At 37.1% G+C, this 27,349-nt stretch overlaps 1 protein-coding gene and 1 pseudogene across 14 annotated transcripts in view; both read left to right on the top strand.

Annotated features, from left to right (window-relative positions):
- FHIT (fragile histidine triad diadenosine triphosphatase) overlaps positions 1–27,349 on the top strand; it is a 1,508,523-nt gene that overhangs the window by 381,498 nt on the left and 1,099,676 nt on the right. The window lies entirely within an intron of this gene.
- LOC306646746 (kelch-like protein 5) lies at positions 16,794–23,080 on the top strand (annotated as a pseudogene). The gene has a single exon. The product of its transcript is annotated as a kelch-like protein 5 (transcript).

Below are 27,349 nucleotides of genomic sequence, written 5' to 3'. Positions count from 1 at the left end.
CAAATGATGGGAAATGGAAAAATGAATTTTACACGGTTTGATGAAACTGAGGAGAAGCAGCTAGATTGCCTTTCTGTGGGCCTACAGAAGCAGTTTCAATTTATAGAAACAAAAGGCAGGTGATATGCATGTGTAGATTCAGGTAGGCCATGCTATCCAGAGAATTTCAGTCTTAGCTTTCTTGGTGCCACAGAGACTGGGGACAGTTTTTATTCTCAAAATATGAATATTTAGGATTTCTCTGTTTCCCTAACCCCACATGTCACACATTCCCTCAATGTCCTATTGATCACACTGGTGAGCTTGTTCCATATTGAAAATGACTATATGAATGTGAATCCCAGTAGGCAAAAATCTTTGGAGGCCAAATATCAAGCTCTCCACACTTTTTGTGGAAGGAAACCCGAATTACAGATAGATATCAAGAACATTCCCTCCAGAGATTGAAGAGGTGTTATAAAAAAGCAACTCTTTGTGTGTTGTGGCAGGAGTGTGGAGCCTTGGAGGACTGAAGCCATGCTTATCTGACCCAACTGCTTCCAGGTGTCCTCTTTGTCCCTTGCTGAGGACTTCCCTGAGCCACTTCTTTTTTTTTTTTAATTTATTTATTTTTAAAATTTTTTTTACAGACTGCATTTTGATTCATTGTACACAAATGAGGGACACTTCTTAGGGATTGCCACAACCAGATGATTCTGGTTTCAAAAATCTACAATTATGTGATAAAGCACTCCAGTCTCTCTCTAAGTAAACCTCCACCATGGAAAATTTAGCTGTTCAGCATATTTTCACAACTTCTGGTGGCAATAGAACAACCTGAGAAAAAATAATTGCCTTTAGATGTTGCCTGCCTCCACTCCAATGACAATGAACTCCTCCTCTTCCTTCTCCTCCTCCTTCTCCTTCTCTTTTTTCTTCTTCTCCTTCTCCTCCTCCTCCTCTTTCCTTTGCAAAATGGGAATAACCATGCTGTCTGGCAGGGAATCATGAGGTTTAAGTGATAAATCATGGTGTGAAATGTCTACTATAGAGCCTGAGTCAGACCTGGTACCCAAGTGCTACCTCCTGTCTCTATCAGAGTTTCATAGAGATTTATAGAATCTCTTGATACTGAAGGGGATATAACATATACATTCAAAAATTACAACAAAAATCCAGAATCCCATAAGATCTCACAATAAGTGAATTCAATTAGATAAGTTTAAAATAAACTGATTTCTACTAGGCATATCTAGTAAATCACCAATTTTATCGAAGTACTTTATTATTGCTTCAATAGAAATGTCTGCAATGATGGGATTGTATGCTGACCACTACATTGGTTATTGAGCACTTGAAACATGGCTAGTGGGACTAAGGAGCAGACTTTCATTCAATTTGAATTTATTTAAATATCCACATGTGATTAGTGGCTACTGTATTAAGCAGCATAGATTAAAATGCCAAATGCATTTGTCAACTCTTTCTACATCAGTCAAAAATGGAAGGATTTTTGAGTTTTTGTGGTCAGTGCATGCCTTTTCTTTTATGAAACTTATTTACTCTGAGGGATACTGATTTTAACAGTTGGTTTGTTGTAACTGAGAAGTTTTCTCTAAGTCAACATACAGATTCACTACCTATTTTATTGGGAACTAAAATGATTCAGAAGCCAAGCAGTGTCTCTGTGGACATAAATATGAAGAACTTTGTAGATAGAAGATAAAACTGGATTCTTGCATGGTCTGCCTTTTATCCTAGCTTTCTTGGAGTCAACAGAATCTTTTAGGGTTTTTCTGTATTTTCAGATGCCCAAGTTATATTAATAAACCTCATTACACTTGAGGCCAGCATATTGGTTGCCTAACTATATCCACTAATTCACTGTAAAACAAAATTAAAAATTATACATAAATTGTTGAAATTTATTTGCCTTATCATGTTCTTGAATGGATTCTTTTGAGAGCTTCAGAATGAAACCCAAATTCCTAAGAGGTCTAAGGCTTGGATCTGAAACATCCTCAAAGGCTTATTGTTGAACAATTGGTCCCCAGTGCAGCAATGCTCATGGCTGAGGATTTGGATGAGTGATTGGATCATGAGGGCTCTGGCCTTAACCATGGATTAATCTGATAGCTGAATGAACTAGTGGGAAATGGTGGAGACTATTGAAAATAGGGCATGGTCAGAAGAAGTATTTTCCAGGGGTGGAGGTACACTGCAAGGAGATTTCTCTCTCTCTCTCTCTCTCTCTCTCTCTCTCTCTCTGTCTCTGCTTCCTGGCTGCTATGGGCTGAGAAGCTTTCCTCCACCACTGTCTTCCACCATGATGTTCTGCCTTATCTCAGACTCAGAACAATGGAAGCAGCTGACTATGGAATGAAAACCTTTGAAACCATGAACAAAAACAAGTTAAGTCAGGACAATGTGCACTTCAGCTTTGTCTGCCATCAGTCCTCCTTCATCCCGATTTTGAAATCTAGTTCAGAATATGCCATACCGTGCATCTTTTCTTCTTTTTTTTTAATCTCTAGCTTTATTGAAGCTATTTCTTCCACAGACTCCTTCTCCTGTCCTCAACAGAGATACTCATCCCAAATCTCAGCCTTTCTGTGAAGCCTCCCTTCTCTTCTATGATCAGAAACAACATAGTAAAGTATATAAACACCTGGGCTCTGGAGTTGGACAACCTGGGTTAAAGTCCCAACTTACTGACTCTGAGTTTTGACTGATTCTTACCTGCCTATAATTCAGGTTCCTCATGTGAAAGATGGAAAGGATCATAATTGTGGGCCTTTTGTGATGACAAGTGAGTCACGTGTTCAATATGTGTTAGCTATAATTGTTATTCTTTGTTCCCTTGCCATCTGCTCATACTTTTATTCATACTTATATAAAAGTGATGTTAAGGCCCTTATTCTGCTCTCTGCATTATTGTTGAATATATGTACTTCTGTCCTTCACTCCCATTATGAACAATTAAAAGTAAAGCACAATATCTTTTCACCCTTGTATCCTCAACACCTTGCCCAGGGACCACCAAAGAGGAAGCATTCAATATATGTATTTTTAATAGATGAATGAGAATATGAATGAATTTATTTATTCCACAATAAGCACCTATCAAATACTTAGCCATCTGAGATTGATGAAGGATAAAGCATATTTTAATGTCTATTTTCTTTAACCCATTCTCTCCTGCAATATTTATTACAGGATGGCTTTTTAGTTTTGTTTTGCTACTCTAGTGAATTACTGTGAATTTATAGGCTTGAAGCAACACACATTTATTATCTTACACTTCTGTAGGTCAGAAGCAGAATGCAGGTCTCAGTTGACTGAAATCAAATTGTCAGCAGGGCTGTGCTTCTCACTTGAGGCTCTAGGGAAGACTCAAGTTCCAAACTCATCAGGTTTTGAAGAAGTCAGGTCTTGTAGTCACAGGACTGAAGTTCCCATTTCCTTGCTGTCTGTTAGATGGGGACCACCCTTAGCTCCCTCAGACCCTCTTTCTGGTCCTCACACATGGTCTTTCTGTATTTCAGAACTATCAATGGCACATCTACTCTTTCTGAGCTGGCAATCTGACCTCCCCTCTCCTGTGTCATTCTTGCATCCTCTTATGCCATCTCCCTCTCACTCTTCCACCTTCCTTTTATGTTTTGAAGGTTTCATGTGACTACAGTGCAGACACCCAGATAATTCAGGATAATCTTCTTATGTTTAAATCAACTGAATGGTAACCATAGTTACATCTTCATATTGTCTCTTTACAGCAACACCAATATTAGTGTGTGATTGGACACCATGGGAAGAAAAGCATACAGGGACACCTTTAGAATTCTGCCTATAACAATGGTTGGTTAATGACTATTTAAGATGTTCAAGAAATTCACCATATTTTAATTTAGTTTTCATCTCTGACGCCAGGAATTTATTTGTTTTATTTACCAGTTTATGTTTAGGCCATAGTAGATACTCTACAATATTTGTTAAATTAATTCAAATTCCTGGGTCCAGATATTTAGGTTAAGTTTTTTTTAAAGAAAATTTTGTTCTAGTTAACCAAAAAGATCAAGTCTGCCTTTTATTTTAAATATTGTATTTGTTTTGGTCTGGGCTTGATTAGTCCATCACTTACAATTTTGTGTTTACCACTTGACCCTTTACCTTTCTTTAAATTTTGGCACAATTTAACGTTATTCTCCTTAAAAAAATATGCTGAACCTACATTTGGAACTTTGGATTTTGTTCTTTTCCTGTGACTTCAAACAAATCATAGACTAGACCCAGTAATGATGATGTAGATGGTGATGTTTTAATCAGGGTGGACCAGTTCTCAACCAAAGTTGAGAACCCCTCATGTGATGTTTGGCAAAGTCTGGAGACATTTCGAGTTGTCATGTCTACAGGAGAAGTAGACAGGCATTTAGTGGATACAGACTATGGATGCTACGAAACACTATCACACACAGGACTGCCCTCACTAACAAAGTATTTCGTAGTCTAAAACATCAATAGTGTATAGATTGAGAAGCTCTCAGGGACACTAATTGCTATAATGAGCAACATCAAATCTTAGTACTTAACAGAAAAAAAATATTTCTTATTCATTTAGAACACATTGCAAATGTTTTTGAAGAGTGGCTCTTCTGGAAGGTTCTTGGGTAGGATCCACATTCCTTCCATCTTGTATCTCTAGATTATTCAGCAAATTGCCTTCAGGGTTATTGTGAAAGGAGAAGGAAATAGTAAAGGATAGAATATGTAAGATTTTTGTGGACCTACCCAAGAAGTGGTGCACATCACATTTACCACATTCCAAATAATTAGAACTCAGTTCTTTGAACCCACCTACTATATTAGAGACTAGAAATGTAGTCCAGTGTGTGTGCCTGGGTCAAGGCTGATCATCTCTGCCAGAAAAAAAAATCAACAACATGGGCATTAATATCTAACATTTATTAAGCTCTTCCATGCTAGGTAAGCATTATATAATTTATGTGATGTAGCTGAGATTCAAAAAGATTCAAAATTTATCTGCTGCAGCTGCTTTGTCCAAGTTCATGCAGAGGTTAATGGGGTACCTATAGATGGACCTGGGTCTGTCTCATCCCATAGTACATATGCTTAACCACTACTCCATACTCTAGTTGGGACAGGGATTGAATACTTCCCTTAGTACAGCTTTATTTCTGTGGAATAGAAACTATGTCCATAAATTCCACAAATGCAAAATTGTCCAGATTTCTAAAACTGCTAAAACAATCTCCCCTAAACAGCTGCTGGAATCCTTTTTAGGGAATATCAATATGCAGATTGCATTTCAAGTTTTCATCTGGATCACAAGTGAATAGACAGGAAGAGATGAATATCATGGGTGAAGGCTATCATGGTACTTTTAAATCATCCTGTTGCACTTAGGCAGTGCGATCTGTGATTATGTGTATTTCAAAGAAGTCTTCAGTACTCCAGAGGGACTGCTGGTCAAGGCAATGAGCAATGCTAGGAATCATGACAGCAAAGTCTAAATGGCTTTGAGGCCACAGAGTTTCAGGAAAGTAGGCTTTTCGTGAAATGAATGACTTATTTGCATCTATTTAATAATTGATTCTCATTCATCTCATATTGGTGGTAGGTCTTGTGTCATGTGTAAGAGTCATAATAAAACTAAAATTTCCTTTTAGAGATGGAGACCCTTTAAATTTTATTGTCATGGAGCAAAGTGGAAGAGAGAACAGAAGTGTTTACGTCATAAGGCTATACTGGTAGATTGGTAGACAAAGCATGAAATGTGGAAAGTGTTCAGAATATTCTTTTAGAATGGAACTGCAGCTGTTTCCTGGAATGTTCTAATCTACTTTTCAGGGTCTGAAAGCTGACCATAGATGTGATGTTCTGAATACTGCTATCTTCATTATTTGCCTTTGCTTTGACCAATTCTCATGAGTTCTCTATTTTGTACCATTAAAATGGAAATTCTAATCTTATTGCTTACAGGTTTTTTTTTAAAGAAAAAACAATCTTGTCTCCTTTCCTGTCTCCTGCCGAACTCTTTCTCTTTTTACTTGCTTCTGAGAGTATCAGAATTATTATGCTCTTTGATTCAAATATTCATTCAGAAAGTATTCATTCTATACGCACCAGAGTTCAAGGACTGTGCAAGGCACTGGGTCATAGTAGTGACAAAGAGAAACATGAACCTATCATATTTTAAGGAGGAGTGTACTAATATGAGTGCTTATCCTTTTTGCCACAAATAATAGCAGCACCACTCATAACACTAACATTTGGTAAGCTCTCACACTCTATATAGTAATGGAGCTGAATTCATATTGTCTCTGTTGATGATGGCAGAACAATGAAGAATCTTTGTGAACATTCAGTATGTGCTAGCTTTGTGGCAATCACCCATGAAAGAACACATTTAATCCTTATAAACAAATACTAGAGTGGTTTTGTCATTATTCTCATTGCATAGATGAGGAAACTTGAATTTAGAGGAATTAGGGAGTAATATCAAATCATGAAACTGATAAGTAGAAAAACTGGGATACTACTACAGGGTTGTCTTAACTTCTTAACTTGTGCCCTAAACTCAGTTGTATAGCATTGTGGGACATATTAGGAAGGACACTGATTTTCCCTGGAAGTCTCTGAGAAAAGTTATATCCAGTCATTAAAATCATCCTTAAGGACTTTTCTTATTTTTTCATAGATCTTTCCATATGTGCCCTTGAGTTATGATAAGTTTCTCACCCCAAGATTGTGTCAGTGTAATGGTAAATTACAGCTAGTCATTCACTGTATGTACATTGAAGCTTATTATATGCCAGTAAGTGGGTAAAAGAGACAGGCATGGAGAATAGCTAAAGCAATCCTTAGCAGGAAGAGTGAAACAGGGGATATTGCAATACCAGAACTTCAACTATACTACAAAGCAATAGTAACAAAAACGGCATAGTATTGGTACCAAAATAGACAGGTAGATCAATGGTACGGAATAGAGGACACGGACACAAACCCAAATAAATACAATTTTCTCATACTAGACAAAGGTACCAAAAATATGCAATGGAGAAAAGATAGCCTTTTCAACAAATGGTGCTGGGAAAACTGGAAAACCATATGCAACAGCATGAAATTAAACCCATATCTCTCACCCTGCACAAAACTCAACTCAAAATGGACCATGGACCTCAGAATCAGACCAGAGACCCTGCATCTTATAGAAGAAAAAGTAGGTCCAAATCTTCAACTTGTTGGCTTAGGATCAGACTTCCTTAACAGGACCCCCATAGCACAAGAAATAAAAGCAAGAATCAATAACTGGGATAGATTCAAACTAAAAAGCTTTCTCTCAGCAAAGGAAACTATCAGCAATGCAAAGAGAGAGCCTACAGAGTGGGAGAAAATCTTTGCCACTCATACTTCAGATAGAGCACTAATTTCCAGAATCTATAAAGAACTCAAAAAACTCTACTCCAAGAATACAAATAATCCAGTTGACAAATGGGCTAAGGAAATGAATAGACACTTCACAGAAGAAGATCTACAAGCAGTCAACAAACATATGGAAAAATGTTCAACATCTCTAGTAATAAGAGAAATGCAAATCAAGACCACCCTAAGATTCCATCTCACCCCAATTAGAATGGCGATTATCAAGAATACAAGCAACAATAGGTGTTGGAGAGGATGTGGGGAAAAAGGTACACTCATACATTGCTGGTGGGGCTACAAATTAGTGCAGCCACTCTGGAAAGCAGTGTGGAGATGCCTTAGAAAACTTGGAATGGACCCACCATTTGACCCAGCTATCCCACTCCTTGGTCTATACCCAAAGGACTTAAAATCAGCATACTACAGAGATACAGCCACATCGATGTTCATAGCTGCTCAATTCACAATAGCCAGACTGTGGAACCAACCTAGATGTCCTTCAATTGATGAATGGATAAAGAAACTGTGGTATATATATACAATGGAATATTACTCAGCCATAAAGAATAATAAAATTATGGCATTTGCAGGCAAATGGATGAAATTGGAGAATATCATGCTAAGTGAGATAAGCCAATCTTAAAAAACCAAAGGATGAATGATCTTGCTGATAAGCGGATGATGACACATAATGGGGGGTCGGAGGGGGGCAAGAATAGAGGAAGAAGGGACTGAATAGAGGGAAAAGAGGGGTGGGAGAGGTGGGGGGGAGTCAAAAATAACAGAATGAATCAAACACCATTACCCTATGTAAATGTATGATTACACAAATGGTATACTGTTACTCCATGTACAAACAGAAACAAGATATATACCATTTGTTTACAATAAAAATAAATTAAAATTAAAAAAAGAGACAGACATGGTCCTTGCCTCCATGAAACTTATAACTTAGAGAAGATAATAATGAGCCAATTAATTGCTAGTATGATGAGGAGTATAAACAGGAAAGAGAATGCAATGGGCAGTATTCCTAGTAGAATGGTAACCTGGTTTTGGAGAGGAGTGTGGCTAGGGATGACCTCCACATAAAAGTTAAGAATACTCCCAAAAGTTGGTTTCGAGTAGTCACTAGATGAATGAAGAGGATATGCAGGATTTTGATTGATATTGAGGTCTGAGAGAGTATGTTGGGAAAGTTAGTGGCAGGTGGGAGAGTGAGGGCAGAGTATGGTGGGAGATGCAGTTAAGTGAGGTAGGCAGAGCCGATCATGATGGCCTTGTGGATCATGATAAGGTGTAGGGATTTTATCATAGATGCAGTGGCAAACCATTAAAGATCTTTAGGCAGAGGATGGACTTCAAATGTTTGTATTTTTATAAAGATTAATTTGACTGTAGAATGGAGAATGAGTTCAGTTGAGGAAAACTGGGAAGTTGTATATTAGGGTTATTCTGCATTCTGTGAGTGGGTGAATCAGCCCTGGTTTTCTGTATCTGTGCATTTTGTAATTTTGAAGGTGTCAATTATATCAGCTATCAATTCCTTATCCCACCTGTGTCTACCAGGAAGCAAGTTCATCGGCCTTGAATGCATTACCACTTCAACTGATGACCTTGAAATGTTTCTATTATAGTGTTCCTCTGCTGGCATCTGTAGCTTCTGCCAAATTAAGTGTTTAGGATGGACTCCTTTCCCTCCTTGTCACATATATTAACTGAAATACTGTCATTATTACAACTTAAGTTTTCTCATCCAAACAAAGCTGATACATATACCCTCACACTACCTAACATGGATATTTAGATGGTTCTTTGCTTGTTTTTATGTCTTTGGGTTTGAATTTACCTTCATTCTGGTCATTCATTCTTTCAGTCATAAATGAAGAGTTTTTTAGAGCTGGAGAGAGAGAAACACATATTCTTCTTTGAGGAAAAAGAACTCTAAGGGGGGCACCACAGGTCCACAACAATGGATGTAGTTTTGTAGTTACTCTTGAATGTATTCTTGTCCCACAACAAATGTAGGTTGGAGTTAGGGTGGAATATAAGTTTCATTCTCAAGTAAAATTGGCTTAAACTGTAAGGATATTAATTTACTTATAAGAAGACAGAAGTTAGAGGATCTCAGATTTTATTGTTAGCTCAGTGATATCATGAAGGGCCCTGTCTCTTTCATCTTCATGATCTTTCATCTCCTGATGTTGCCTCATGGTCAAAAGATGGCTGCCACAGATCCAAGGAGAACATTTTTATAAGACACTATCCAAAAGAGGAAAGATGATATAGGTGGGAAAAAAGGCTTCCTTCTCATGCAACTCTGGTGTTTTATCAAAGATAAAAGTCTTTCATGGAAGCTTCAATGTATTTCCATTCATTATCTCATGAGGGCCTGGGAGCATAGTACCGTGGTATCAGTGGTAGAGCTCTTGCTTAGAATGGGGAAGATGCTAAGTTTATTACCAGTAAAACACACACACACACACACACACACACACACACACACACACACACACACACACACCGGTAGCAAAAGCAAACAACATTACTGTGATTTACTTAGAACAATCATTGTACATAATCTAAGACTGAACACTTTGCTGCCTATCAAAATTTGGGTTCTGTTATCAAAGAGAGAGAATATTTTTGTTATATTTGAAATGTGAAATCCTAATCATGAAGCTTCTATATTGAGGTACAAGAAGAAGACTATAGAAGCAAATTTTAGAGATAAGGAAATAGAAACAAATGAGATAACTGACTCCCTGGTTCCTCACCACAAAAGCAATCTTTACTAATTCTCTTAATACCCCCCCAGATATGAAGAATATGAAGAGACATTTAGCCTTTTCTCATCATCCCATATATTTTCATATCTTAAGCATTGGTTGTTTCCATCCTAAGATCCACTTTCCTCCCTCTTTTCCTAACAGAAAGCTAATTTTGTGTGGGACATCAATGCTCCAGCTCATTTACCCACACTTGCTTACAGTTAGTAGAGACTATATGTTCTATTTCTGGCCCAGGGAGATGTATGTGAAAGTCACTGGATGGAACTTTCTGGAAAACTTTTAGGAAGGTACTGACTCAGCAAGCATCCTTTCTTTGCTCTCCCTAATCTTCTTGCTAGAGTGAGGGTAGTGTGCCTGGAGGTGCAGCATCCATCTATGACAATGAAAGGGAGTGCCTCATCCAAGGATAGCAGAGCTACAAGACAGAAGGAGCCTGGGAGATACCAGCTTAGTGATAGACTACTTACCTTTAGATATCCTGTTACATGAGAACAAACAAATGAACAAAAAACAAAAATAATGCTGTTTTTGTTTAAATCAGTGTTGACTTTTGATCAGGTTGTGAATGATTAAAAAAAAAACAAACAAAAAACCCTAGTTGATACACCTTCCAAACCTAGATAGTGAAGAGGCACATCAGTATAACTAACTGCCAAGGAAAAATCCAGAATGTTTTCTTTGAGAAAAATTAGGGAAAGAGGGGAAGTGAAAATTATGATTGGTCTGACGTTTGGATCCTGGTGTTTGAACATTTTGAGCTTAGTCACTCTGAGTGGTATCTTATGCTTCGTGGGAATATGGCTACTCTGGTGGCCAGATGATTTGGAGGAATCATAGCACAAGACATTTACATTCTGGTCCCATTGATGAATCTGAGCATTTGTACTTCCTTCAATCAGGGTGTTTTTTATATACATATATTTTTGAATATTATATTTACTTTGGTGTTTTTGATTTTCACAGTAAGGTAATTAGGATTCAAATTAAATTGTACGTAAAGACATCTTTGTATATCTTTGATTTGTTATTAGGGACACCAAAGGGAACAAAAATTTAATACATTTGGGGAAACAGTTGAATACTTTTTTGTGTGTGGAACAGATAAATATATCATAGCTGAATGTTAATGCCAAAATAAGCCTTTCACTATAATTGGTGATCACAGTGCAAATCGATTTGTTTTTCAGAAAGTTTAAGTTTACTAACTAGTGGATAACTTGTAAAAGATAAAATGAAGAAGGTATCAACACCATCATTAAGTAAGCTGACACTTCACTTTAAAGACATAATTACACACACTACATATGCTCAAATACAAAGGTGAGATTTGTTTTCTCCCAAAATTTATTATCTCTTAGAAGATGACCTTGCTTTGTATTTGGGTCCTCTTAAGGAAAGCCACTGTTATTTGTTTTGGGTGCTTATGAAGTTCATCTTCTGGGATCAGTAAGGAAGGAACAAAAAACTTGAACACAGAGATGGCCATTATTCCAGGGACTATGATTCATATTTACAATTGTTGCATATTGTTCTAAACAGGCTTTTTGAAAATAACATTAAAAAGCAATTCAACCCAGTTATCCCACTCCTCAGTTTATACCAAAAGGACTTAAAATTAACATACTACAGTGACACAGCCACACCAATATTTATAGCAGCTCAATTCACAATAGCTAAACTATGGAACCAACCTAGATGCCCTTCAACAGACGAATGGATAAAGAAAATATGATGATGGAATATTACTCAGGTTTAAAGAAGAATGAAATTCTGGCATTTGCTGGTAAATGGATGGAATTAGAGAATATCATACTAAGTAGAATAAGCCAAACCCAAAAAACTAAAGGCTGAAAGTTTTCTCTGATATGTGGATGCTAATTCACAATAAGGGGAGGAGAGAATAGGGAAGAATAGAATTACTTTATATTAGGTAGAGGGGAGTGAAGGAAGGGGAAGGGGTATTGGGGAAGGAATAATAGTAGAGTGAAACAGACATTATTACCTCATGTACATATATAACTGCATGACTGAAGTGATCCTACAATTTGTATAATCAGAAAAATAAGAGATCACACTCCATTTATGTATGATCTATCAAAATGTATAAATGCATTCTACTGTCACGTACAACTAGTTAGAACAAAAAAATAAAATGAATAAAAAATAAAGAATATCATTTATAAGGAAAAAAATTCAAGATTGGTACATCATGGACATCAAAATACATACCTGAGCCTTGAGCCTCTTTCTCTTACTTGGCCCACTCCTATCTATCCTATAAGAATGCTACTTTCACCTTCATCTTCAATAAGTCTGTACTTTACCTGTTTAAGTACAAGGATGGACTTTTATTTAAGGGAAAAAAGCTAGTAATATTGTATAAATTGGTACTTGTACCTTTAGACAACTTCAAGAGACAGCATCACATGTGAGTGAAATTCTCAAATCTAGAAAATTCTGTGAGTGAAATTCTCAAATCTGGAAACAAGCAGTGCTCTGGAAAACTGTGTGGGAAGGAAAAGCTGGCCATTACATGGCAGATACACACATGTCCTAGTTGGAATAAAGCACTTGCTTTTAAACATCCCATTACATAAATGAAGTAAAAGGTATATGTTTACTATATCCCTAAAGTAAATGGTTATGTTTTCTTTATGTGTACAAGTTGGCAACTTGCTTTTGAATTTTGTTTAAACTTTTTATTAAAAAAATAGAATACAGTATTTCTTGCTACTCCAGATTGCCTTCTCTTTGACATTACTAACTACTCATAAGTTTAGTCTCACTGCATCCTTCTCTGTCTGATGTGTTACCTTTTAATATAATATATTAAATATGATCTATTAAACACATAAGGAGAGCTCTAGAGTGAGTGATGGGGTGACATGATGGCTCATGAAAAAAATGTCACGTCGTTCATAAAGAGACAGGTAGTTAGTTGCCAGATTGATGAAAGTTATTAATCTTTGGGTTTAGGTTTAGCACTTGTATCAGGGTTCTCCAGAGAAACAGAGGTAATAGGATGTATGTAAATACACACACACACACACCATGCATACATTTAAAAAATATAAGGAATTGGCTCATACAGTTAAGGAGATTGTCAAGTTCCAAGATCTGTGATGAACAAGTTGGAGACCCAGGGGAGCCAATTCTAGTCCAAAGATCAATAGGTGCAAGACTCAGGAAGAGCCAATATTTCATTTAGAGTACCAAAGTAGGACAAAACTAATGTCCAGGCTCAGGACTGGCAAGTGGGAGGAATTCCCTCTTCCCCACAGGAGGGTGGGTCTTTTCCTTCTATCAGGCCTTCAGCTAATGGAATGAACACCTTCTCCACACCATTAGGAAGAACAACCTGCTTTACTCAGTCAATTGACTTAAATGTTAAACTCATCGAAAACATTTTTTCAGAAATACTCAGAATAATGTATGTGGGCATCCCATGGCCTAGTAAAGTTAATACATAAAATTAACCATCACAACACTTATGGAAATGTGGGTTTTACATTGTTTTGGTGAAATTGTATCAAGCCTACTTCAAAAGCAGATATATGTAAGATATTATACAATTAACTACAACATAGAAAGATTTGGGTTTGCTTGTTTTATTGTTGTTCAACTTATAAGGAATTTTCTTTAGGGATCTTCTCTAAGTGTGATAATCTGTCTTCATTCTTTGTCAGTGCAAAATGGGTTCCACACAGAATGACATAGTTCTGTAGGACTGGCATCTTTTATTTTTTAACTTGACAATCTCCATAACTGGTACTGAATAGGATAGGGTTGCACCTGTGTGCATTCAACTTTTGCCAACATAACCACATAGAATTGAAAACAAAAAAGGAAAAGTAAGGCATTCCAACTTAAATAATATCAGCAATTCTGTTTGATATTCCCTTGATGGATGTAGGCTTCTTAGTAAATGGGATATGGGAGATGGGAGGCAGTCTTGTCCCTGTCCTCCTGAGCCTGTTAGTGTGATGACCTAATCTGTTCTGCATTCAAAAATATAGGACTAGTAAACTCACATCAGAAACTTCATTTGATCCTCAATTGAAGAAATGGCTGCCTATGCTAATGTGTGGAGAAAACCTTTGTTTGGACCTCATGGATGTACCATGTCTGATTTGTGAGAAATTGAAGAGATTTCCAAGGGACTCTCTAAGCTCCAACTTAGAATTTATCCCCAATTTAATATGACACTAAGCTATCTTTGGCCTGGGATCGTGACTTTCTTAAGAGGAAATCTTCGGGCTGGGGACATTGCCCTTTGGTACAGAGGGCAGTGTTTGCTAGCATATATTTATTTGGTCCTGGATTGGATTCTCAGTACTGGAAGTGAGGTGGGGAGAGGAAATGTTAACTGGTTATGTTTTCAAGATGATTATGGCTTTAGCCAGGCGTGGTAGCACAGGCCTATGATCCCAGCACCTCTGGAGTCTGAGGCAGGAGGATCATGAGTTCAAAGCCAGCCTCATCAACAGCAAGGTGCTAAGCAACTCAGTGAGACCCTGTCTCTAAATAAAATACAAAATAGGGCCAGGGTCGTGACTCAGTGGTCCAGTGTCCTTGTGTTCAATTCCTGGTACCATCCCCCACCCCAAATAAAAGAAGATTATGGCTTTAGATTCCATCTTTTCAAAGAATAACCTGAATCCCCTTGCAGGTATGGTCAGGATTGTAAATGTGAGCTTTCTATGTGTTTATGGTGACAGGGGAGTGAGTATAAACAATTTCTTTAGAACCATTCTTGTAAGTATAAAATGCATCTGCTGTCTCTCTTTTAGGTATGTGAGGCATTCACAGGCTGTGCTTCTTATATTTAATTTATTTAAAAATATAAATAAGGTAAATTATTTTTGCCCTACTGATGAGTAGGTTATATAAATTAATTTTACAGAAAAGAAATTTGTAAGATGAGATGCCTTGATTAGAATTTAGAAATCTTCATTTTACTAGCTGGTGTCCTGGTGAGCTGAGGAGAGCTTTTTAAGGGATTCCGTCAAATCTGGTAGGGCATAGGAGGTGGCAGGCAAGCACCTACTCTGTGACAGGCCTTTGACTCTGGATAAACAAGTGACAAACCAGACACCCGTTTTGTCCTGATGATGTTTGATGTGTGTGTCTGTTTGGGAAGTAGGTAGGAATCAATAACAAACACATAAATGGAAAAGTAATGGTATGTGATGAGCTTCATTAACAGAGTAAAAATGGATATAATGGAGCAACTTGGTGCTGGTGAGGGGCTGCCTTAGATGGGTGGTCAGGGAAGGCCTCCCTGTAAAGAGAACATTCCAGCTGAGAGCTGAGTGATCCAAAGGGTCATGCTTTAAAGATGCAAGCATTTCAGACAGAGGGCAAAGCTAGTGTGGAGTCCCTCAAGTGGAAAGAACCACTCACTAAGGACTACTCACTTTGTTATTTGTTGGGCTAGTGCTCAGTACCTTCCAGTGGAGAACAATGATAAAGGTATGGCAACCTGGTAGAGGTCTTAAATGGGACTTCCTGTTACTTCCTAAATGGTTCTCCTCAAACAAACAGCATGTTCAAAATTCTGAGTGGAGGACAGTGGAGGGGATGGGGAAGAAAGAGGTGTGGAGTGAGGAGTGGGGACCCTGGATATCATCTTGGCTCACAGAAGTGTTGCCTGAAGGTGAAAAGAAGGCAAGAGAGAGAAGGAAATGGTTGCCTGCGCTGAGATCAGACTTTCCCCAACTTAGAAAAGAATTAGAAATGGGGGAAGGAAGCCTTGTTTTACAATGACTCTGCTACCTTGTAAATAAGTTTTAACAAGCTTCAATTGGTCAATCTAATCAAGAGTTGCTCTTTGAAGAGAGATGGAATGTAGGGAGAGAGAGAATGACAAGCCTAATATTCTCCTCCTTACAGATATTTTTATGTCCATTTTAAGAATGAGAAAGCCAAGCACATAATACATAAGAAACTTGCCCAAGTAAATAGCAGAAATAGCATTTAAAAGCAAGTTTGATTGATACAAAAGTGGATCAGAGTGCTCTTTTTACAGATCAGGATGGATCAATGAATTTTTCATTCTTGTACCCTGAAAGAATTTACTTATCTCTCAGAGTAAAATCCTGACTTAATCTGTTGTATTGACCCAAATAATTCCATCATTCCACTTTGATATTTAACTTTATTTTTGGAATCATAGTATGGAACATGTATATATAACACATTACATATGGAAAAAATGTTATTATAACTATATCCCTATCTCTATATTTTTCCCCTTTTGGAAAATGTCCTGTAAGGAAATGACAATTTTTCTCTTTGTGTTGAGAAGTAGGAAGTGTCCCATTGTTCAGTCTGTTTCTATGGAGAGAATTGATAGCAATCATAAATGGTATGATTATACTATCTATGTTGCTACATGGAAGGGCCAAAAGCCAAATAATAATCCTCACTGGACCTCTTTGCTTACATTCTTATTGTTTCTCTCTCCCTCTTTCTCTTCTCCTCTGTCTCTTCTCAATCTCTTATTGTCTACTTTTGTTCTTTCACATATAAAAGGTTAACTTGTGAAGTCTGCAGTATAATTACATAGTTTTTCCTTTCAGGAGACAGGTTTGCAACCAATGATAAAAATATTCAGTCTCCATGGGTAAATGCATTAAAATGTATTTTGGAGAATAGAGATTCTTAATGATAAATGTCCAAATTTATATCTGGTTATCTATGTTTTGGTTCTGAATCCTAACTCTTTATGTTTGTTTTCAATTTTTAATTTCAGCTTTAAAATGTAATAATTTCTCAAGTGTGAAAATACTGAGATGGACTTTATTTGAGATTAGGCTCCACTAAATAATTATTTTATATTCTGCTCTTAAAGACAGTTTTGTGAGCTTCTTTGAAGAAAAATCTGTCATATATTGAAATATCATTTATTTTACTCTGAACAAGTGCTTATGATATACCAACCATTGTACATGTTTTATCAAGAATATCTCATTTTATCCTCACAACATTCTCATTAGGTAGATATTGGTATTTTTTCAGACAAGAAAATTGGAACTCAGAAGGGTTAAATAACTTACTCAAGGTTGCACCTGATTAAGTGCCAGTGGCTGAACTTGAACCCATGTCTATGTAACTCCAAAACCTGGACCACTGGTCTCCTAAACAGCCTGAGTTGGAATCTGGGGGGTGGAATGGTGGCCATCTTTAAAGAGTTTAGCTTGTTCAAGAAGGTACTGTAATTCTAGTCATCATTGTGAGATGTAATAAAAGTTATAGCTGAGACCTGAGGCCCTGGCATTCCAAGAACCTAAAGATTTCCTTTTAGTTAACATTGCTAAAAATTATCTTAGAAAATGCAGTTTTATAGTAAATTTCTTGAGAGTTTCTAAATTTGGAGATGTAAACCTCCGTAAATGTAGAGGAACTAACTGTGCTTCAAGCCCAGAAGGGCATAGAAATGAAAGGAAAAACTGAAAGAGATTCAACTTAAGGGAAAGAAAAGGAAGCTAAAACATCTTATGAAAAGTAATTGGAAGCATATTTCAATAAGGAGCAGAAATGGAAACTACAATAATGCCAAAGGGGAACTGAAGACAACGCTATCTGTATCAGATCATTTGGGTACTACCTAGAGGCTACAGCCATAAGCATTCTACAGATTTATGATGGTGGCCATGATGGTATGCAGCAGTAAGGAGGAAGTGCAAAACCTGGGAAAAGAAAGTGTCTGAGTTGCATTACACCATAAATCCAGGAGAAAAATATTCTGTCTTCATATGTCAAGGGTGAAATTGTGCCTCGAGTTCTCTATTTCATTTGTCATACCTTATTCCCATCAAGAAGCAACCTGGAGGGAGTTCATAAGAAGACCAAATAAATGAGTATATCACAGAAATGTCGACTAATAGGAAAGTCCATCTGACTTTCTGTTTTGCTGTGCATTGACCATAAGTGGAAATTTCAAGGAAGAAAAGAAGAAGAAAGGGAGGGAGGAAAGGAAAAGGGAGAAGAAAGAATTTGATTTTAGATTTTTGAGGTATCCATTGTAAGTGATGGTAAGAGACTGGTGAATTTATTTTTCAGGTTTAGAATGGGTTATATGGGTTCATGTGCTTTGCTGGTGGAATTGGTAGAAATGCTGTTTTGGAAAAGAAATGGACATTCCTTGTTTGATAGCCTTGTGGTTTAAATTCATTGTGCTATGTTGTCTCTTTGGAAGAGCATCCACAATCAGGCAGTCAACCTGCTGAGACGTGACCCAAGTATAAAGGAGTGCTTCTCTGTGCAGTAAATTCACCTTATGCCCTCTTAGAATTGACACCAGGGTGAGATCTCCTCCATGCCTAAAGTATGCCAGTGACAACTTTTTAGAGGTGCCCTAACTGGCAATGCAGACTTGGAAAGAAGAGGCCCACATTTTCATGTTTTTTCTATATAATATTTCAAAAAAATGTATGTTTATGGATCTAATTAAGTCATATTCAGATTAAAATCTAGTGTATTTATTGATTATCTGCTCTGAGCCACTGTGGATGATGCTTTCATATGTTGCTCTATTTAATCTTAACAATGACAGGGGGTGAGGCTGCCAGGAAGGGGCTGGGGGTGTGAGGGGCCAAGCATCCCTCTCCTTGGCTCATCAGCTCCCACCCCCCACCTGCCCTCCTCCTCTGGACTGGCCACCCCACTCCACAGTGACCTCCGGTCGCCTCCAGAGCCTGATGTGTTGAAAAATATCCATAGCTTCACCTCAGCAGATGGCTGAAGGGATGAACTATGGGGACGTGGTATATGATACCTGGAAGAGGGGATGCCCAGAAAAATAGCAACAGAGGAAGATTGGAGCTCTCCTATGTCTCATTATTTTGCTACCTTGTTTACTAATGATGTCAGAGAAGCAAGACAAGAAGAAGTAAAAATGGAAGGTGTAGAACCAAATCGTGGTCCTTGATTCAGTATGCAAATACAAGTCACCTTGAAGTAAAACAAGATAATATTGAATGCCTGTTATCTACAGCTTACCTTCTTCAGCTTTCACAGGTTGTGGAAGCATACTTTAAATTTTTAATGAAACAGTTTCACCTGTCCAACTGTCTTGGAATCTGTTCTTTTGCTGATGCCCAGGGTTGTACAGATTTGCATAAAGTGGCTCACAATTACACTATGGAACATTTCATGGAAGTAAACAGAAACCAGGAATTCATATTACTGCCAGCCAGTGAAATTGCAAAGTTCTTGGCCAGTGATGACATGAACATTCCAAATGAGGAGACAGTATTAAATGCACTTCTTACTTGGGTCCGTCATGATTTGGAACAGAGATGGAAAGATATCAGTAAACTTTTGGCTTATATTAGGCTGCCTCTTCTTGCACCACAGTTCCTGGCAGACGTGGAAAATAATGCACTTTTTCGGGATGATATAGAATGTCAGAAACTCATTATGGAAGCAATAAAATATCATTTATTACCAGAGAGATGACCCATGTTACAAAGTCCTCGGACAAAACCCAAGAAGTCAACTGTTGGTACCTTATTTGCAGTTGGGGGAATGGATTCAACAAAAGGAGCCACAAACATTGAAAAATATGATCCGTGTACAAATATGTGAACTCCTGTGGCAAATATATGAATGGGAGGAGACTACAGTTTGATGTTGCAGTGTTAGATGATAAACCTTATGTGGTTGGAGGGAGAGATGGACTGAAGACTTTGAATAGTGTAGAGTGCTATGACCCCAAAACAAAAACTTGGAGTGTGATGCCTCTAATGTCCACATATAGGCATGGCCTCGGTGTAACTGTGTTCAAAGGTCCATGTGTACAATAGGCAGGCATGATGGCTGTAGCTCTCTGAACACAGTGGAAGGATGGGCCCCTCAGGCTTGTCAGTGGAACTTTGTTGCCACCATGTCCACCCCCAGGAGCACAATAGGTGTGGCAGTACTAAGTGGCAAACTTTATGCAGTTGGTGGTTGTGATGGAAGTTCTTGTCTCAAATCAGTAGAATACTTTGATCCTCATACTAATAAAGAGACACTGTGTGCACAAATGTCAAAAAGGAGAAGTGGCATAGGAGTAACAACCTGGAATGTACTGTTGTATGCTATTGGAGGCCACAATGTTCCTGCACCCAACTTGACTTCTGGACTCTCCAACTATGTGGAGAGATATGATCCCAAAACAGATATGTGGATTGCAGTAGCATCTATGAGCATCAGCAGAGATGCAGCGGGGGTCTGTTTACTTGGCGATAAATTGTATGGTCTTGGGGAATATGATGGTGAGACATAACACAGTGGAGGCTTATGATCCCCAGACAAATGAGTGGATCCAGGTTGTTCCACTGTGCGTAGGAAGAACTTGAGCTTGTGTTATGACTGTAAAATTATAATTTAGTGCTTGTTTTCTAAATGAAAATGTCCTCTCCCTTTATTAATTTACCTCAACTAGTCTACTATCAAAGGATAAATTTTTAGTAAATGTGCAATACCATATTCCTGCTTCATCTCAAGGTGAATATGTTAAAAAAGGGAGCAAGGAGTGAATGGACCAGGATTAAACATGTTCAAAACTATACCTGGTGAACTGGGAACATATGTTCCTGATATGAAATATGAGGACAAAAGAACTACTCCAAAACAATCCAGTGTTAACTGGAAATTTGATTTATTCATAGTTGAGCACATTTTACTCATATTATCCAGGTTGATTTTATTACAGTGCAAACATCATAAAACATCTAAAATATTATTTTGTAAGTTCATCATACATGAGTTGCAGTAATTTTTGTTTAATCACAATCACTACTTCTGATATACTGAAGAGTATACTATTTAGTTTTTTTCAGCTACAGTATATATGCTTTGGTTGTGGAAAACCTCTAAAATTTGCTTCATCCAATGAATTAAAGAGAAAAACACTAAAGCATTAAAACAATGACCAAATAAAATGATATGATCTTTGGGCTGTTTAAATCTTCATTCCATTACATTTAGATTCATCAAGAATTACATGTATGATGTTCTTTAATTGAAATTTAAACATGACAGTGTACATTAAATATATGCAAACTTATGTAGGGAAAATAAATATTATATACCCTATAATGTTCTTTCATCTAACTAGTATTTAATTATATGGGTTTGTTTTGTTTCCTTTTCTATTACAAAAAATAGTTTGTCTTTTGATATTGACAGAATTAGATGTTCTTGTGTTCTCAAGTCTTGTATTTGCCTCTCCTGACTTGTCTCTTACCTTTTGTCACAGGTAATAATACATCGTGCATCTTTGTAATCAAACAGTTTGGAGGGAATGGGTTAATTGAATGTTTGAAAAATAAGTTTAAAGTGTTTGTTATCCAAAGTTTTATACATTTGTAAACTCTAATTACATATGTGAATGTTCAAAAAAGCAATGACAAGTACCTCTTTTAATAAATATATTAAAATTGTGAAATGTTAATGTTAAAACTGGCAAAAGCCCTGTTGGAGGGGTTATAACTATACTTCCTCACCTGCCTGGTAAAGACTCAGTGATGGAGAATGGTAGCTCCTTAAAGACAAGGTGGTTTCAATACCCAGACATCTGTTTGTGGACTTTTCATTACTTCCTTCCTTTAGCCTAGCTCAGTTGTTTGTTCTCAAATATTTACTGTCAGCTTGAATACACAAAGCACTATTACTTGCACCCTACAGGTGATTTAAGTGATCTTCACTGGTAAGCTTGACGACATGTTATGTTTGCCTTAGGCTCTGACTTTAGAATTCAAATTCCCTCCCTTAAGATATGACTTTATTTTTGTATAGGCTGTTTAGATCCTCAGGAATGCTTTGCAGTTTTCATTCACTATATATGTATGTAGATTCCTCCATTCTTTCTCGTTGTTTCACACATACCCTTACTATGTGGCACATGTTTATTAGTAAGTTTAATTTATAAATATATAGCATATTGGATAGAGGGTGATACTCTTTTGATATAGCTTTAGTTTCTTGCATGTATTTAAGAATAATACATGCATCTTTCGCCAAGATCACCTGTAGGAAAATGACTGTTCCCTGGAATAAGGTGACAGTGTGCCCCCTTTCCCAACTGGTGTTTGACATCTGGCTCCTCCAGTGGTCAAGTATTAAAGAAGGTGGCAAGTGTTAAAAAAAAAAAAAAAAAAAAAATAGAATAATATATGCTATGTTATGCCATATTGATTTTTAATAATATAACTCAACCGAATTAAGACATGTAGATCCCCCATATTCCAACTGAGGTTATTTCCAATTTTTGCTGGGTGATTTGTGTAGTAAAACAACAAAGCCCAAAATGCTTATGACTTTCTGAATAATCTTATGCAAAAAGCTTACCATACACCTTATAATGTTTTTCTTTTATTTTTTTTTTCTTAGAACTTCATTTTAGATATATTCCAGTAGTTTAAAAATGCATTACAGTATGGCAATCTTTGTCTCCCAGAGTGTCTTTTATGTATTTGACATTGACAGACACTTCCTTTTTCATGTTTTCATATAAATTTTTTTAATTACTCAAGTAGTCTGTGAGGTTGGCCTTGACATTGACCTGTGAATTAATGGGTGGCATTTAATTTAAAGCAGACAGAGCCCTTGAAAATTTATAGGATGATCAAGTTCATTTCTGGTATAGTGTGTATTCATGACATTTAAAGGAAACTGAAATTGAAATATACATCACCTTTAGAGAAGATTCCTGTAACCTAAATGAATCTTGGGGCCCCGTGTGATTCTTTCTGTCTTTAGATATTATTGCAAATGAAATAATTGAAAAAATAATTCTCAGTTTTACTCATGTTGCTTCAAGAGCTTGGAGAATTATCTTATGCTTTACACATGGCAACTCCTCTTAATATTCTCTTCTATCTTTCTCCTCCTTCCCTTCGATCTTGTCTCTCTGTACTGTTCAGGAGCCAGGTACTCTCTTTCTCTCTTCCTTTCAGTACTTGACTCTCAAATAGCTATACTCTTTGTCTTTACTCTGCAGTCATAGACTACTTTCCCCTCTTATTTTCCTTCCAATTTTCCAGTTCAGTTTCTCTGGTCATTCACATAATAGTTTTTAAAATGTGATATTTCTCTTAAAGCTGTGCAAAATATTTTATGGGAAAAGGGCAGGCTTGGAACACTAACCTATTTTAAACTTTTTCTTTATTCCCCTTAAAAACATTAGATATAATGAGTATTAAATTAATTGTTAATACTAGGTTGGGAATAAAGAATTTATTCATTCCTATGAGAACTAACTTCACATCCACAGTGATTTAACAAATAAGAATGGTAGAATACTAAAAGAATGTAACTTTTTAATGTGGGACACATATAGAGTACTATAGCAGAAAACTCCAGCAGATCACAAAATTGCAACGTAGTGAACAAATACACGCCCTCACTGCAGGGGCGCAGGGTGGGGTGGGAATGACCAGGAAGTCACAGAGGAACTTGAATGATAAGGCAGCTATGAAGCAATAATAAAGACCAAGCCGAATTCAGAAATAAATCAAGAGAAATGAAAAAACATTTATTTCCTTCGCATTAAATCTGGTAGAACATTTTTTAGGCCTTGTATTGATTTTAAAAAGATTCAGGGAAATTTCAACTAAGTTCGGAAGATAATCATAGATATGACTAATCATATTAGAAAAGAAAAGAGCTGAATTGTGATTGTTATAAGAGGGGATGGAGAATAATAGCCTCTGGGTCTTCACTGGGGTACTAAAGAAGAACTGATTTATGTCACAGAGAGGCATATTTAGTTAGTCATTGGAAAAAATTATCACGACATTAAAAAGCAGAAAACATTTTTAAAAAAATAGACAATGCGTTGAATCACATTCTGGGGAAGTTTTAAGAAACAGATTTCATCCTTGGGCTCCTGTAATTGTGGAGTCAGGGGCAAGAATGCTCTGGGTTTATGCATATGGTTTTTCCTGCCAGAGTCAATAATTTTTATGAAATACTTAAATCTATTCTCCAAGATGGCACAAAATGCCTCCCTTCCTCTTGTGTTAATATGTGTGATTTCTTTCTTTTTTAAAAAAATTATTTATTTATTTAATTTTTTACAGACTGCATTTTGATTCATTGTACACAAATGGGGTACATCATTTCTTTTTGATTTATTTCTTATTTCTAGACCTTACTATGTATACTTCTGCTAAGTTCATTGATATTTAAGTCTATTAACCAATCAACGGAGAAAATCTGTTCAGTTTGGCTAATTAACATTGAACAAGTCAGAATTGTTGAATAAGATTCTATCATACACAATATATAATGCATATTTTTGTAATTTATAAGGTATTTGCTAGAATCTGTGCCTAGAGAGAGTTAAGTTTCTCCAACAAAATTATCCTAGATCATAACTCTCTTTGCCTTACTTTGAAGTAGGTCGCATGTCTTTTATCCAAGCTCTGTTTTTCACCACTGTCTATGTTGATAACTAGGAATAAATATGTTCATACTCACCTTAACCCCAGTGTGGAAGGATGCAGGTACTCCAAATTAATATTGTCTCCTGGAAATATGCCAAAATCATGTACTTTGCCCAGAACCTGCTTTTGTTACCTTTATTGGATGAGAAGAAAAAGATGAAAGCTGTGTCATTCTCTCTTGCTTCCTTGGTGTGCTGGTATCTACTAATGCCAAGAGAAGGAATTTCATGATTGGCTTCCCTTCATTTTATTTCAGACAAGTACAAGGGTTTTTACTATGCTTGCAAGAAATTATACACAGTACATTTGGGGAAGCAGACTTTGCTATCAGTAGATAAGGTTTCTAGTTATCCAAGTGTCCCTGCTGTTGGTCTTTTAAATTTTAGTTTGGGGAGAAAAATGCCAAAAAAGATTCAAAATCCAGCACAAGAACTTGTAGACCCAAGAACTTTCTTCTGGTTACTTGAGAGGGCAAAGTGTTCCCAAGACATGCAGGACGCTTTGATTAGCATCCATAGAAATAAAAACTTTGCCTCTTGGTGACATTTATATGGAACTAGTGATAGTGATGGCAGTCTCTCTCTGTGTTTTTCCTTAGAATTCTTCCACAGGTTAGATTTGTACCTTGACAGCGTTGCATCATAATAAGGCACTTGTGTCATTTTCCTTGATTGAAAGACTTGCCTTGTGAAGTTTTTCATTCTTTGGAACAACCTGGATGCTGCAGTCATGACTCCATTTCAGCCCCAGAGTGAGAGAGAATTCTCTGTTGTTCCCCTTTAACTTGTGATTCCCAGTCCTAGCTCTCCACCACCTTGCCTGGGAAACTTTTCCACTCCATACCCAGTGGAGTTAATAAACCGTATTCTCTTTAATACTCAGTCTAGCTTTGAACTGCCTCACCACAGGGCACTGAAATGCAAATCTTTGGTTCCTCAAGGATAGTATTGTGCCTGGTACATCTGACCAGTCTGGAAGTTAGAATAGTGGGAAACCCTAAGTTTTTGGCAACACCCCTGAAAATTTGAAGAAGTATTTGAGTGCTGTTAGCTTTACATCACTGTGACAAAAACACCTTAGTTTAATAACTTAAAGGAGGAAAGATTTATTTTGGCTCATTGTTTCAGAAATTTCTGCCTACGGTCTCCTGACCCCATGGTTTTAGGCCTGAGGAGATGCCAAATATCATGGTGGAGAGTGCGGTGTGGAACACAGCTGTACTTATGAAAGCTGGGAAGGAGTTGGGGGAAGTGGGGCTTCAAAGGCCCCACTAAACCCCTAAACCTCCAATAGTGCCAACAGCTGGGGACCAAGTCTTTAACACATGAGACTTTGGGGGGATATTACGTATCTAAACTATAATATATGGAGAACCATGTCTTCCCAACTTGGATGGACAGGGGAGCTCCTCTGCTCCTGGAAAATCTTTTGGATGGCTTAAGCTAATGATTTCTTCTTGAGATATTTGGCCCATGTTAACTTCACTTATTACCTTTTTGGTTTATGAGGACTTTCATTTTTTAAAGGTCTATTTCCTTTGCCTAGCAAGGGGGCAAAAAAGATACATTAAAAACTAATTTAATGTCTCTAGATTCTTTAATAGGCTTAAGTAACTTTCTTGTCTGTTATTTGAATATCAAAGGTTTTAGGATATTTTTAAAAAATAGCACATATATCTTGAAAAGAAGCTTTTGGGTCCTTGGCTGCCTCGTTGATAAAATGTCTGGTTATGAAAAGCATTAGCAATGTGTGAATGAAAGATCATGATTTGGATGTCATTTGGACTAAGCTAGAAAAGAAGTCACATTCTGATTTTTTTTTTTTTTCCTGGTGGGAGATCAATACTGTCTAGACATGGTCTCATTAGGACTTTCATTGACTGAGGCAGAATGAGATTCCTGTAATCTGGGCTATTGGTGGGATATTTGTATTGCCCATCATTACCGAGAACTCCAGATTCACTGGTGCCAACTCTGTGTATCCCAGCATCATTTCACTCAATTGTAGGGTTGTCCTCAAGGACAGAATATGCCTGCTCATGATGTTGTCAAGATTTGGAATCCTAGAAGTTTTCAAAGCTGCTTTCCAGGATGTGTACCCTGCTTGGTGACAGTTGTATAGGGCATAGAAGAGTCCTTGGGGCAATTGAATTCCCTGTGATCTCTAAGAGTGACACCAGAGAAACAAGTCCAACTCAACTAAAGTCTTCAGCCAGTGAAAGTCAGATATCTTTTCTATAAACAGTCTGTCCATTAATGTCTGCAAAAAAATGTCTTCATGTATGGAAATGTAACAGTTGTTCTTTTAAAAAAAAATCTATTTAATAGTTTCCTCATATATGGGAAAATTTCACCCATTTGACTGTATTTTTAAATTGAGGAAGTTTATGATTTCTTGCGTAGGACTAGAGCTTAAAAGCCCTGTGTCCTTCTGTTAGGCATTCAGACAGCTGGACGTGCTGCTCTGCATGGAATCTTAAATCTTTCATTTGCGGTCACTTGTTGGCATTTTGCAAGGGAGTGAAGCAATGTCTGAGCCACTGGAGGCCAGAGGTGGCCCAGCTGGACTGGGTTTCTGACAGTGGAATAAATATCTGTTATTTGTCCAATATCTTTAGTTTTCAACTTTGGGAAAGATAAGCATAAACATTGAGAAATAATGCTGATTATACAAAGGAATGCTCATTATAAAGGATCT

Source organism: Sciurus vulgaris, assembly GCF_902686455.1.
Source record: "Sciurus vulgaris genome assembly, chromosome: 16".
Lineage (NCBI taxonomy): Eukaryota > Metazoa > Chordata > Mammalia > Rodentia > Sciuridae > Sciurus > Sciurus vulgaris.
Note: the sequence above shows the minus strand (reverse complement) of the source record. Positions and strands in the feature narration are given on the sequence as shown.